Source organism: Macrobrachium nipponense, chromosome 22 (assembly GCF_015104395.2).
Source record: "Macrobrachium nipponense isolate FS-2020 chromosome 22, ASM1510439v2, whole genome shotgun sequence".
NCBI classification, from domain to species: domain Eukaryota; kingdom Metazoa; phylum Arthropoda; class Malacostraca; order Decapoda; family Palaemonidae; genus Macrobrachium; species Macrobrachium nipponense.
In genome coordinates, this window is record NC_087213.1 from 32,418,973 (window position 1) to 32,433,092 (window position 14,120).

The 14,120-nt window shown below is 34.7% G+C and overlaps 1 long non-coding RNA gene across 1 annotated transcript; it reads left to right on the forward strand.

Moving 5' to 3' along the window:
- The first annotated feature begins 10,066 nt into the window (after positions 1-10,066).
- LOC135198376 (uncharacterized) lies at positions 10,067-12,549 on the forward strand. Its single transcript, XR_010310779.1, has 3 exons — positions 10,067-10,316; positions 10,563-10,654; positions 11,947-12,549. It is a non-coding gene; the product is annotated as an uncharacterized LOC135198376 (long non-coding RNA).
- The last annotated feature ends 1,571 nt before the right edge of the window (positions 12,550-14,120 follow it).

Genomic DNA, 14,120 nt, shown 5'->3' on the forward strand with positions numbered 1-14,120 from the left:
TGTATAAACAGAAATTATCTGATTTGTACCCTTATGAATGCTATAATTATATATATATATATATATATATTAATATATATATATATATATATATATATATATATATATTTTTTTTTATTCCTTTCTTTAGATTTCTATATTCATTTTCATTCCTGTATGTAATTTAATTTTTTTTTCTAAAACCAACATGTAACATATTAAAACTTTAGACATACACTTAAGGAAACACTAGCACATAGCATTGTATTTTGAATATATATTTAACAACTGTTTAACTTTCACTTTTATTGTCACAGTACCCATACCTCAAGGTCATACCTCCCACAGAATGAAATAAATAGGCCGAAAAGCCAGATTGTAAGGCAGTAGTCGCTTGATAATGCCATAAGGCGAAACAGCTGTCGCGACAAAATTCAATAAATGGAAGAAGGAAGTCTACGTATTTTTCACCAGAAATTGACGAACGAGAATCGGAAAAAACTTCGTCGGTATGAAGATACCTGCAAGAAACTTATTGATGCCACAAAAGCAATTGCTTTTAAACGAATAATATTAATATTAATATAATATATATTATATATATATATATATCTATATTAATATTATTATATATATATAATTATATATATATATATTATATATATATATATATATATTGTATATATATATATATATATATATATATATATTATATATATATATATGATATATATATATAATATATAATATATATATATATATACATATATATATATATATATAGCTACTTTCAAAATGCATTTTTCCCTCTTTAAAATATCATTTAGAATTATGCAACATTATTTCAGATTCCTAGATAGCTTAGAATAGGATGTTTTAAAATGTGTGTTCAGATTTCGCATTAACATATCGTAAAAGAATGTATATATAATGTAAAAAGAGAGAGATTTTTACTGTCTTTTTGAAACTACGAATGTTTAACTTTTATGTCGACACTTTCAGGTTAGAGGAACTCAGAGATCTCCGTTTGCTTCCCTATTCTGTCAACGCGTTTGATAGCGAGCAAGCTAGAGTCTTGCGTTGTCATCAAAACATGTCAATCTTAATTGTCACAGCTCAGCCTCCGTTTCGATCGAGTAGAGTACGTCTTTTTTTTTAACAGACTCGTCTTGTACGCGTATGTCTTTGATCAAAACCACGTGCATGTTACACATTTCTTTATGAAGATTGCATCAGATTTCAAAGATACTGGAAGCATTCGTGACAAGAACGTTTTGTATCATATCTGCCCTCTCCAGTTTCCGTAAAGGAAGAAAATTTCATTACATTCTCTCTTGAGACCTCGAGGCAGTCAGATCTCTCTCTCTCTCGCTCTCTCTCTCTCTCTCTCTCCCTCCCTCGACATCAGTGAGATTATATTAACGTAACGTAAATTGGTCACTCGTAACTTGTGAGAATTTCATATTTGATATTTCTTAGAGTTTATTTAGTGTTATTTAGTTTCTTTTGTGGAATCTGAACAGACATTATTTCGTAACGGCGCCTGGTTTTTGTGAAATTGTGTAAGACAAGACTGCAGCAAATTAAGAAGTTGGTATACCAAAAAGGTAAAGTGTGTTATATTTTTATTAGTTGCAACTAATAACGAATAGGAATTGTGTTTAACTAATAATGGATAGGGAGTGTGGTTTACTAATAACAGGTGTTTACGAAGGTTTGGTAAAAACTGATGTTTTGAGTGAAAACATTTACACTTTTACACATTGCTGATTTTTGTGTTTGTGATTGTTCCATTGTTTGTGCACTATTTCATTTTCTTATAGGAGTGTGTCTTTTTATTTTATATTTTCATTTGCATTCACAATTTAATTGACTTAGTTATTTTCATTGCTTTATCATTGCACATTTAATTAAATTTAACACTTGTGAGTTAATTTGCATTTACTTAGAATTCTTTTCAAGATTTATTATTGTTTAGCACTTGTGAATTAATTTCAGAGTTTCAATTATTACCTAATACTTTTGAATTTTGATTGAATTAATTTTCTTGAATTTTGTGATAAATTAATTTTGATTTAATTTTACTTAATTTGATTCAAGAATTAATTAAATTTTACTTTGTTTTCAAGTAACAGTAATTTTCCCTGATATTGTGAATTTCACTTATAAATTTTGAATTTAATAATAAATTTTTGTATTTAAAATTTTTATAAGTGTTTTCTTTATCTTACACCAGTATAAGTATATTTGATTATGATTATATTTATGTTAGGTAGAAACATAGAGTGGTAATTGATTTGCTTTCCTTCAATTACTTGAAGTGACTTAGAACCAGGGAAGTACTTAGACTTCTGAAATCAGGGAAATACTTAGACTTTTAAAGTTGTTGATGGAGTGATACCCTTTGATTAATTCAATTACTTACAATATTACCTCACACCTGTTTTGATGAACTTAGTCGGATTTTCTACAATACTGGTAAGTGTTAAGGGATCACTGTTGCCTTTAGAGTATTCAGTCGTTTAAACGTGTTATGAGGGTTCAGGTGTCTGGCTATATGTGAGGTAATATTTGATGCATGGTAACCAGATACTTGGCACATAGTACCTATTGTTTAATGGTGCCCAGAAACCCGGGAAAGCAGATTTCATTATCACTCTAGAATATACTGGTGGTATTAGGGATATATTTTGCTAGGAGAGTGACCATATAATTTTGTTTTGCATTTATTGTATTGAATTGTAAGTTGATAACTTAGAGGAAAATGGCTCAGTTCAATGTTCAGGAATTTTTAGCAGCCCCTTCCATCCAAGTTTTGTCTGAAACCACTCTGTCTAGAGCACAGTGGAGAGCTTTAGCAGAGGCATGTGGTGGTTATGTGTCTACTAGTATGGTAAAGGCACAAATAAGATGTATTGCTATGGAATCATTGATAAACTCTGGTAGAATAACTAATGAAGATGAGTTAGAATTGGCTCAAGAGTTGTTGAATGTAGCACGTGCTGATCTCTTAAATAAGCAAGCAGAAAAGAAAGAGAAAAGTGATGGAGAGTTAGAGCTTAGACGCATTGAAGCAGAAGAGAATTTGATTAAGCTAAAAATGCTTGCTGAAAGAGAAAGAATAGACAGGGAAAAACAAGAAAGAAGAGAAAGAGAAGAAGAAAAAGCAGCAGAAGAGGAAAGAGAAAGGATAAAAGAGGAAAGAGAAATTGCAAGACATGAAAGGGAAATGGAATTAATAAGAGCTAGATTCGCATTACCTGTAACACCGTCTAACCCTAACCAAGGTAATCAAGACCCTGTATTTGATGTAGTGAGAGTACAGAAGTTAATCCCCAAGTTTACTGAAGAAGCTCCAGATGAGTTTTTTGATCACTTTGAGAAAGTGGCTTCAAGTATGGGATGGCCAGAGGATAAACGGTCAGTTTTGCTACAAAGTGTCTTAATTGGTAAAGGGAGAAGTGCTTATCTAGCTTTAACAGCTGATCAGTGTAAAGACTACAAGGTACTTAAACACAGTGTGCTACAAGTTTACTAGATGACTCCAGAGTACTACAATGAAAGATTTAGAAATGTAAGAAAAGATGAGAAGGGAACATTCTTAGATTATGCTTACAAAGTGAGAAGGTGTTTCAAACGTTGGGTAGAAGCTGCTAAAGTTAAAACTTTTGATGAGTTAGATGAGTTACTTGTTCTTGAACAGTATCTTAAGGGAATTCCTGAACATATAAGAGCCTATTTAAGAGAGAGAGAAGTGAAGAAACTTGACAGAGCTGCTACACTTAGTGAAGATCATAATATAATCAGTAGTAAACGTAATTACAATGTCAAGTACCAGAGTCAACAACGCCCAGGTTTTAAGTCTTTTCCAAATAACAGGAACAAATTTAATGGGAAACCTACCGGTGATACTATTAAGAGTACACAAGGTAATACACCTCTGCAAACTAATGTGAAATCCTCATCCAGTTTTTCAAGACAGTTACAGAAACCTAATGTTGTCTGTTTCAAGTGTGGAAGAGTAGGACACTACAGTCAAGAGTGTTACCGGAATCAACAGCAGTCAAAATCAGTTGGTCAAGTTGTAAAAGGTGACCAGGTGAAACAAACTACGAAGAGCAGTGTGGGAAAGAATCAGACTCCAGAGAATAATGAAACTAAACAAGCTGAATGTTTAGCAACCAGTGGAAATGTTACCTCAAGCAGTGAGTGGCTTAGCAGTATGGAGGCTTTTAAGCCATATATCTATGAGGGTATGCTGTCAACTCAAGAAGGAAGTATGCAGGTACCAGTCAAGATATTACGTGATACAGGGAGTAACCATAGTGTGGTAGTATGTGGTTCTCAGTTCTCACCCTCAGTTGGAGAAGAGTCTCACAGGAGATTCAGTTATTTTGAAGGGTATAGGAGGAGAATTGGTGACAGGGAATGTTGATTTTGCTGTAAAGGACTCACTGGTTGTAGAAGGTATACATGTTCTGTTGGGGAATGAAGTTGGTGGTGTGCCATTTATTCTTGTCTGTAGTGACAGACAAACCATTGAGGATTAGTCCTACAGTAGAGTTGGAGAAGAATAACCCCCACCTGTTTCCTAGTTGTGTAACTACCAGAAGTATGAAGAGGACTACGACTGCAAGTGAAGAAACACCCAAGAAGGATCAAGTGAAGGATCTTTGTGCTTAGAAAAATTATTCCAGGGAAGTGAAGTTCCCATAGTGCTGAAAAAGAGATTTCCCAAGAAGATGAGAAAGGAAGACTACGACGACGACGAAGAAGAACCTGATGTTCCTGAAGAGACTCCGAGTAGTCAAAGTGTTACTGAAGACAGTAGTGAAACTACAGTAGCTGAGTTAGCAGATATTGAGAATTCAACCCTTGAAGTTGGTCAAGTGACAAGAGAGAAGCTGATGGACTTGCAGAAGAAGGATGCATCGTTAACTGATTTGTTCTTCAGAGTTGTTGATCGAGAAGAGATGCAACAAACTCCTACCTGTTACTATCTAAAGGAAGGTTTGCTGATGAGGAAGTATAGACCTACAGATATACCAGGAGATGCTGTATGGGGCGAATATCATCAAATTTTGATTCCATATCCATTGAGAAAGCAAGTGGTTGCAGTAGCTCATGAGTCTGTACATATGGGAATCAGGAAGACTGTGGAGAAGATCATGAAAATATTTTTTCTGGCCTGGACTTCACAAAGATATTAGCAGGTTTCTGTCGTGAGTGTCATACCTGCCAGATAGCTGGAAAACCGAATGAAACCATCAAGAAAGCCCCCCTATAACCTATAGAAGTCAGAGGAAAACCCTTTAGCAAAGTGATTATAGACATGGTTGGACCGCTGCCGAAGGCAAAGAAAGGAAATGAGTATTTGTTGACATTAATGTGTCCTGTGACAAGGTATCCAGAAGCAATCCCTGTTAGAAACATATCTGCCAAGATAGTTACTGAAAAACTTGTGGAGTTTTTCTCAAAGTTTGGAATACCAGAAATAGTACAAAGTGACAGAGGAACAAACTTTACTTCAAAGTTTATTCCAGGATGTGATGATTTGTTAGGAGTGAAACAACAGTTATCCACTGCCTATCATCCAGAAACTCAAGGTGCCTTGGAAAGGTTCCACCAGACATTGAAAAGTATGCTGACAAAGTATTGTTCTGAGTCAGGAAGAGAATGGGATGTTGGTTTACCATTAATGTTGTTTGAAATTAGGAGTACTTATCAAGAAAGTATGGGATGTTCACCTAATGAGATGATTTTTGGAAGAGAGTTGAGGACCGTTGAAGATTCTTGCAGAAAATTGGGAAGAAAAAATCAAGAGGAACGCCAAGGAGAGTATGTGAAGAACTTAAGGAAAAGGTTGAAAGAGATTAGAAAATTCTCTTTAGAACTTGAAAATAGTCAAGAGAAAATGAAAAGGAGATTTGATGCTAAGGCTAAGCTTAAGAAGTTTTAGTTGTTGTCAACAAAAGTGTTTAGTGTTCTGTTACCTATCAGAAGATTTCCCCTCACTAATAAATGCAAGGGCTCCTTACAAGATAATTCAGAAGTTAAGTGATAGAACTTATGTGATTGATACACCAGAAAGAAGAAGAAGACAAAGGAAGATACATGTGAACCTCTTGAAACCTTATTTCTCAGAAACTAAAACTGAAACTGTGTCAGTAACCCAAACAACTTTATCTACAGAAGACGATGATGGCTATGAATTGGGAACTGCAAGCAAGATGAATAATTCTTCAATTTTGGAAAATTTGGAGGATAAACTGAAACATCTGATTGTTGAACAAGGTAAAGAACTTAAGTGACGTAATTAGAAGCTTTCCAGAAATTTTTTCAGAGTTTGCCTAGACATACTGATCTGACCAAGCATGAAATCAAGATTCAAGAAGATGGAAGACCTTTCAAGCAAAGAGCCTATCGCTTATCACCGTATCATTGAGATGTTTTGAAGAAGGAAGTTGAGTATTTGCTGCAACATGATTAGCAGAACCCAGTTCAAGTCACTTCAGTTCTCCATGTGTGTTAGTGAAGAAACAGATGGTTCCTTTAGGATGGTGTACTGATTATAGGAAGCTGAATTCTATCATTGTGGCTGATAATTATCCTTTTGCCTCTTATAGATCAGTTACTTGATAATATTGGGCAAGCCAAGTTTGTTTCCAAGATAGACTTGTTGAAAGGATATTATCAAATTCCCTTAGATGAGAATGCGAAGTTGCTGTCAGCTTTCATTACTCCATTTGGACATATATCAGTATACTGGTTCTGCCGTTTGGACTGATGAAATGCACCCGCAACATTTCAACGAGTGGATGGATCAACCTGCTAGGATCAATAGAAGGAGTAGGTGTATACCACCTAGATGACATCGTGATTTACTCTACAACGTGGGAAGAACATCTGAAGATTTTGAAGAAAGTTTTCCAGAAACTACAAGAAGCAGGATTAACAGTCAACCTAGAGAAGAGTGAGTTTGGAAAGGCAACTGTACAGTATCTTGGGTTTGAAGTTGGGAAAGGCCTTCTTGCTCCAGTAAATGCTAATGTAGAAGGTATCCGTAAGGCTACCCCACCTACTACCAGGAAACAGCTACAGAGATTTTTAGGCATGGCTGGTTTCTATCGTCGTTTTTGCCCAAATTTCTCAGCTGTAGTAGCTCCCTTGACAGACTTGACTAGTCCCAAAGCTAAGTTTATTTGGACTCCAGAGTGTCAAGAATCCTTTGAGAAGGTAAAAGCCATTTTAACTTCAAGACCAGTACTTCAAGCTCCAGACTTCGACAAGAAATTTGTGATACAAGTTGATGCGTCAGACTGTGGCGTTGGAGCTGTTCTACTTCAAGAAGATGAAAATAATACCATCCTGTGTGCTTCATGTCTACAAAACTGAAAAAACATCAGAAAGTATATTCGACAATTGAGAAGGAAACTTTAGCCTTAATCACTGCATTGAAAAAATTTGAAGTGTATGTGAATAGACCTAGGAATGAAGAAATTTTAGTGTTGTCTGATCACAATCCACTATCATTTATCCAGAGAATGAAAAACCATAATCAAAGACTGACCAGGTGGTCTTTGTGCCTACAATAGTATAACTTAAGAGTGCAGCACATTAGTGGCAAAAACAATGTAGTTGCTGATTATTTATCTCGTTGCGAATAGTTGGATTCAACACCGTGATAAAAAATCTTCTGGGGGGGAGGTATATTATATATAGCTACTTTCAAAATGCATGTTTCCCCTCTTTGAGATATCATGTAGAATTATGCAACATTTTTTCAGATTCCTAGATAGCTTAGAATAGGATGTTTTAAAATGTGTGTTCAGATTTCGCATTAACATATCGTAAAAGAATATATATATAACGTAAAAAGAGAGAGATTTTTAATGTCTTTTTGAAACTACGAATGTTTAACTTTTATGTCGACACTTTCAGGTTAGAGGAACTCAGAGATCTCCGTTTGCTTCCCTATTCTGTCAACGCGTTTGATAGCGAGCAAGCTAGAGTCTTGCGTTGTCATCAAAACATGTCAATCTTAATTGTCACAGCTCAGCCTCCGTTTCGATCGAGTAGAGTACGTCTTTTTTTTAACAGACTCGTCTTGTACACATATGTCTTTGATCAAAACCACGTGCATGTTACACATTTCTTTATGAAGATTGCATCAGATTTCAAAGATACTGGAAGCATTCGTGACAAGAACGTTTTGTATCATATCTGCCCTCTCCAGTTTCCGTAAAGGAAGAAAATTTCATTACATTCTCTCTTGAGACCTCGAGGCAGTCAGATCTCTCTCTCTCTCGCTCTCTCTCTCTCTCTCTCTCTCCCTCCCTCGACATCAGTGAGATTATATTAACGTAACGTAAATTGGTCACTCGTAACTTGTGAGAATTTCATATTTGATATTTCTTAGAGTTCATTTAGTGTTATTTAGTTTCTTTTGTGGAATCTGAACAGACATTATTTCGTAACGGCGCCTGGTTTTTGTGAAATTGTGTAAGACAAGACTGCAGCAAATTAAGAAGTTGGTATACCAAAAAGGTAAAGTGTGTTATATTTTTATTAGTTGCAACTAATAACGGATAGGAATTGTGTTTAACTAATAATGGATAGGGAGTGTGGTTAACTAATAATTGATAGGAACTGTGGTTTACTAATAACAGGTGTTTACGAAGGTTTGGTAAAAACTGATGTTTTGAGTGAAAACATTTACACTTTTACACATTGCTGATTTTTGTGTTTGTGATTGTTCCATTGTTTGTGCATTATTTCATTTTCTTATAGGAGTGTGTCTTTTTATTTTATATTTTCATTTGCATTCACAATTTAATTGACTTAGTTATTTTCATTGCTTTATCATTGCACATCTAATTAAATTTAACACTTGTGAGTTAATTTGTATTTACTTAGAATTCTTTTCAAGATTTATTATTGTTTAGCATTTGTGAATTAATTTCAGAGTTTCAATTATTACCTAATACTTTTGAATTTTGATTGAATTAATTTTCTTGAATTTTGTGATAAATTAATTTTGATTTAATTTTACTTAATTTGATTCAAGAATTAATTAAATTTTACTTTGTTTTCAAGTAACAGTAATTTTCCCTGATATTGTGAATTTCTCTTATAAATTTTGAATTTAATAATAAATTTTTGTATTTAAAGTTTTTATAAGTGTTTTCTTTATCTTACACCAGTATAAGTATATTTGATTATGATTATATTTATGTTAGGTAGAAACATAGAGTGGTAATTGATTTGCTTTCCTTCAATTACTTGAAGTGACTTAGAACCAGGGAAGTACTTAGACTTCTGAAATCAGGGAAATACTTAGACTTTTAAAGTTGTTGATGGAGGGATGCCCTTTGATTAATTCAATTTCTTACAAGATTACCTCACACCTGTTTTGATGAACTTAGTCTGATTTTCTACAATACTGGTATGTGTTAAGGGATCACTGTTGCCTTTAGAGTATTCAGTCGTTTAAACGTGTTATGAGGGTTAAGGTGTCTGGCTTTTGGTGAGGTAATATTAGATGCATGGTAACCAGGCACTTGAGACTTCGTAACAATATATATATATATCAGATGAAATGGGTTATAATAATAATATGTTAATATGCCAATGTGTATATATATATATATATATATATATATATATATATATATAATATATATATATATATATATATATATATACGTGTGGTTGGGTGCTTGTATACGCATATATAGAATATTACATTTCATATCGTTATGACAAAACGTCCACGCGAATCAAATGTTATTTCATCAAAGCGATGAGAAGAAAATAATATGGACGGGCTTCTGCTACAAATGATTTCGTGTTGCCTAAAAGAAAGTACAAGTTATGTTCAGGAAAATCTGTTCATCATGTGCTGTATTTTAAACTTCCATGAAAGATAAGTAAAAGAAAGGAGTAGGAAATAAAAATAATATTAGCAAAATTAGCCATTTCAAGGATATCCATAGATCTCATTCGGTCATGTTCCAAAGAGCAAGACACTGCTAAGATTTTAGAGTCCTTGGCAAATGGCAACATCGCTCGAGTTTCTCACATTTGGACGTTCAGACTTTCGAGTTCGACTGTAACATCGTTCTAGGCGGCCGCGGTAGACGTTTAAAAGGTGCTTGTTCAGTGATAATTTTTTTCCTAATCGGAGGATCGTACTCGATTCCTCAATTCATCGTATTGGTATTGTCAAGTTTTTACGAAAAACCAGTTATCATGCGACTAGACTCCACTTAGCGCTTGGGATTTCCACCGATCGTTGACACTTGGTTAAGGTATGATAAACCTCGGGCTTCTGCAAGGTAATACTCTTAACTTTATCATAGTATTACTAATATTATAGTATTACTAATGTATATATTACTAATATATACATTTATTTGTTCTGGGGTATTTCAAATCTTGCTTTTTTTAGAATCTCGCAAATCTTTGGCAGTCAATATAACTTTGTGGGCTTTTACCCATAATCTGACTTTGAGCAAACGGCCAAAAATTCACAAGATTTAGGTTTGAGATAAGCACAGCTCTAAAGCTTTTGTCTTTTCCAGGATGTTGGTGGAATGAGCTTGACTCAAGAGTTCCTGTTGTAATTATAAAGTTTCACGCAAGATAAAGCTGCTGTTTAGTAACTGGTATGTAGGTATGTGTTTCCGTAGAGTTTATTTTAAATAAATTTTGTAAATTTTTTAAGTTTTTTTTTTGTGATCTTTGTCATTTTAATTTATAAATTTTGGTTTGTTTTGACATAGATTTACTTTTACAATTTGTGTATACTGTTCTTGAACTATATACTTTATCCTCCACCCCTTTAGGGGCGGCGCCCCTACTGGGGTGGAGGAGCCCCCTTGTTCTGCGTAGTAGGTCGTATGACCTCCTACGTAGGTTCTTGGGTGGTATTTTTATGCCAATTGAACTTAATCTCTATTGCTTAGTTTTCTTGTAGATAACTTTAGGTTTTAGGTATTTAAATGTGCTTAGCTATTAGCTAACTCCTATTCAGTTAGTTTGCAGACGCTCCCTAAGGTTTGAGGAAATTGGGACTATTTGCTAACAAACGGCACTATTTAGAATTAAAACTGTAAATCTATGTACAGGTCTGGCGTCAGTTTTACTATAGAATTTTAGCTTCCTGAAAATGGATTAATTTTGTCATTAGGTTAAGTTAGACATTAAATTAGACAAATTTTGGGAAATATTCATATTGGTTTTGCCCGAATTTAAATTTTCAAACGTAAGTTGCTGTTTGACTTAACAGAATTTTCAACAGATTCGAACTTTGCGTTTCTTTCTTGCGACTGATAATTTTTTACAACTGATGAATTTCGTGTTAGGGGGTTATAGGAAGCTTCCTATAACATTGAAAATCATGAAAACCAAGCAAAATTTACCCCAAGCGGAAATTGTCCAGATTGTTTCTATTTGTTGTTAGCCGATGGAATTAGTTAAGGTTAGTTTTTCCGTAACTCATAGCTAAGAATTTTTAGCTCCTGTTAACACTGTGCTTGGGGAACTGATACCAAGAAAACTCATTCCTGAAAACACATTTTGGATAACTCATGCGTATAAAATTGATATTTAGAACTGATACATAGAACTCATAGCAGGTATAATTATTTTTCTTTAAATAGTAACCCTATTAAGAATAGTTATTGATAGTCGATAGGCAAATTTCTAGTTTACAGGCATAACGGTGATCATTTAGCTCTTGATTTATTGATTAGTATTCTTTAAATTTCATAGTTCATTCCATTTACTGTACGTCAACCAAACAACTCTACAATCGTCATGGCTTTTCAACGAAAGTTTATTCTTTTGTAATTGTCACCTTTAAACTGTTAACATTTGCTTTATCCTTCACAATGCCATATTACATAAAAAAAATCCCAGGAAAGCGCTTATAGGCTTGTGGATAACTCTGTATATAATTTTCAGGCAATGCAGATAAATCAAGGAAAGTATGGCTATGAGGAGTGAAAGATGTGCAGTGCAGAGCGCGTGTTCCGATGATGGGTGAGGAGGACCCATTAGAACTGTCTTCAACATGGAAATACTTTTACAGCGCTGATGTGAATTGAAGTGAAATCGAGAATGCTTTTTCTTATAAAACCAAAACCTTAGTCGTCACAAGAGACCGCGAGAATTGAGTGCTGCAGAATGTTCTTCTCTTAAGATGAGGTGCTAGAAGAAAGTCTGCCTCCAATATTGCCAACTGAAATATGGAATAATTGAGGACTTCAACTGGCATGACTAGTACTAATAGTATTCTTAGTTTTCATAACGCTATACAAAATTGTTTCGTGTCATCGTTCGAATATCTGGAAATGAATACACTAAAGTAACTCCAAAACAGGTTTACAAAGTGAAACGATATAAATAACTTGACTTGAAAAGTATGATCCTTGCTATCATCATGCAAAAAAAATGCATTCTTAAATGCTGTGACATACGCTGTGACATACAATCTGCAGGAAAGTTTTTTTGGTTCTCATTGTCCACAAAAAGTTTTTTTTTTTTCAAAATTAAATTATCACTTTACACCTGTTATGACTTGTCCTACATTTCAGTTATTCTAGGTATCAATTTCCCAGGTATGAGTTGTCCAATATGAGTTTTCCGGGAGCGAGTTGTCCTGTATTAGTTGCCCTGGCACGGTTAACAGATAGCACGAAAGCATTTTTATTTTTTTTTTATTTTTGAAAGTATACGAATTTTAATGCATAGAATAACTGGAAAATCATAAATTTTAAGTGGGTTGTAGTAAAGTTAAGTTTGTCAGGTATGTTGGTTAGTTTTGATAGTATTAAGTTACTCATAGCATAAGCAATATCTAATGCTATCCGCTAACTGAGACTGCTACTCTTATGAATACATTATGAATACAGGCAATAGTTTGTTCCTATGTGAATACATACTGGTACTCTATGAAGAGAAGGCAATGAGTCTGTTACTCTATGAATAGAAGGCAATGAGTCTGTTACTCTATGAATAGAAGGCAATGAGTCTGTTAGGCCCCGTCCACACGGTCGAGCATTGGTCGACGAACTTTGTCCGATGTGACGTCAGAAGCGGAGAAACAGCGAGAAAAGTCAGAACTTTGCCGCGGTTTCTCCGCTCCTGACGTCACATCGAACAAAGTTAGTCGAGCAAAGCTCGGTCGTGTGGACGGGGCCTTACTCTATGAATGGAAGGCAATGAGTGTTACTCTATGAATAGAAGGCAATGAGTCTGTTACTCTATGAAAACTGGCATCTTGCTACTCTATGAATACAGGCTGAGTGTGTCTACATAGGAATACAGGCTATGAGTTTGTTACTCTGTGAATACCTGCATCGAGTTTTGTGATGCCATCCATGAACATGGGCAATAAATTTTTCCTTGAACCCCTTTCCACAGTGGTTAAAGTTCCGACTTAATCCCACTTCTGACGTAACATCGAACAGCTCGTCGAGCAAAGCTCGTCCGTGTGGACGTGTCATTAGGCTGTCCGTGAACGAAGACAGTGAGTAAATGGGACTATCGGCACAATGATTATGATGATGTTTATGATCACATTAGACTATCGGCACAATGATTATGATGCTGTTTATGATCACATTACTAAAGCATTTGTTCATACTGAACTTGAATAAGGGCAGTTCTCTGTGGGGCTGGTCATAACGAGGAGGAACTGGGATGCTTCTTTGTACCGTGCGTTGTGGAACTTGATGAACACAGGTGGTGGGTTTGGGATGCTATTTATGAACCTATGTGCTATATAGCACCTGAAATGTTTCAAAGGTCATCAGGCGGTTAATGCATGTAAATACAGTATACTAAAATAGGAGCTAATGAGGTTCCTTGATAGTGGTAAAGCTAATCTAGGATATAAAGATTAACTCCTTGGCAAGAGCTTCCATAACACCACTTCGTCGCTTTATTTTCAAGTTCAATTTTTTTTTCTTTCTTTCACTTAATTCTTATTTTGGCGATTTTCAGAATGGCACATTTTTCTAAGTATTAATATACAAATTTTGAGTAGTTTCTCGTATATTGAAAATTTTTAACTTTAAAAGGCGTCAGAAGCAGAGTAGCATCGTAAAGTCTAATAGTTTGTGTTACAGCCTTAA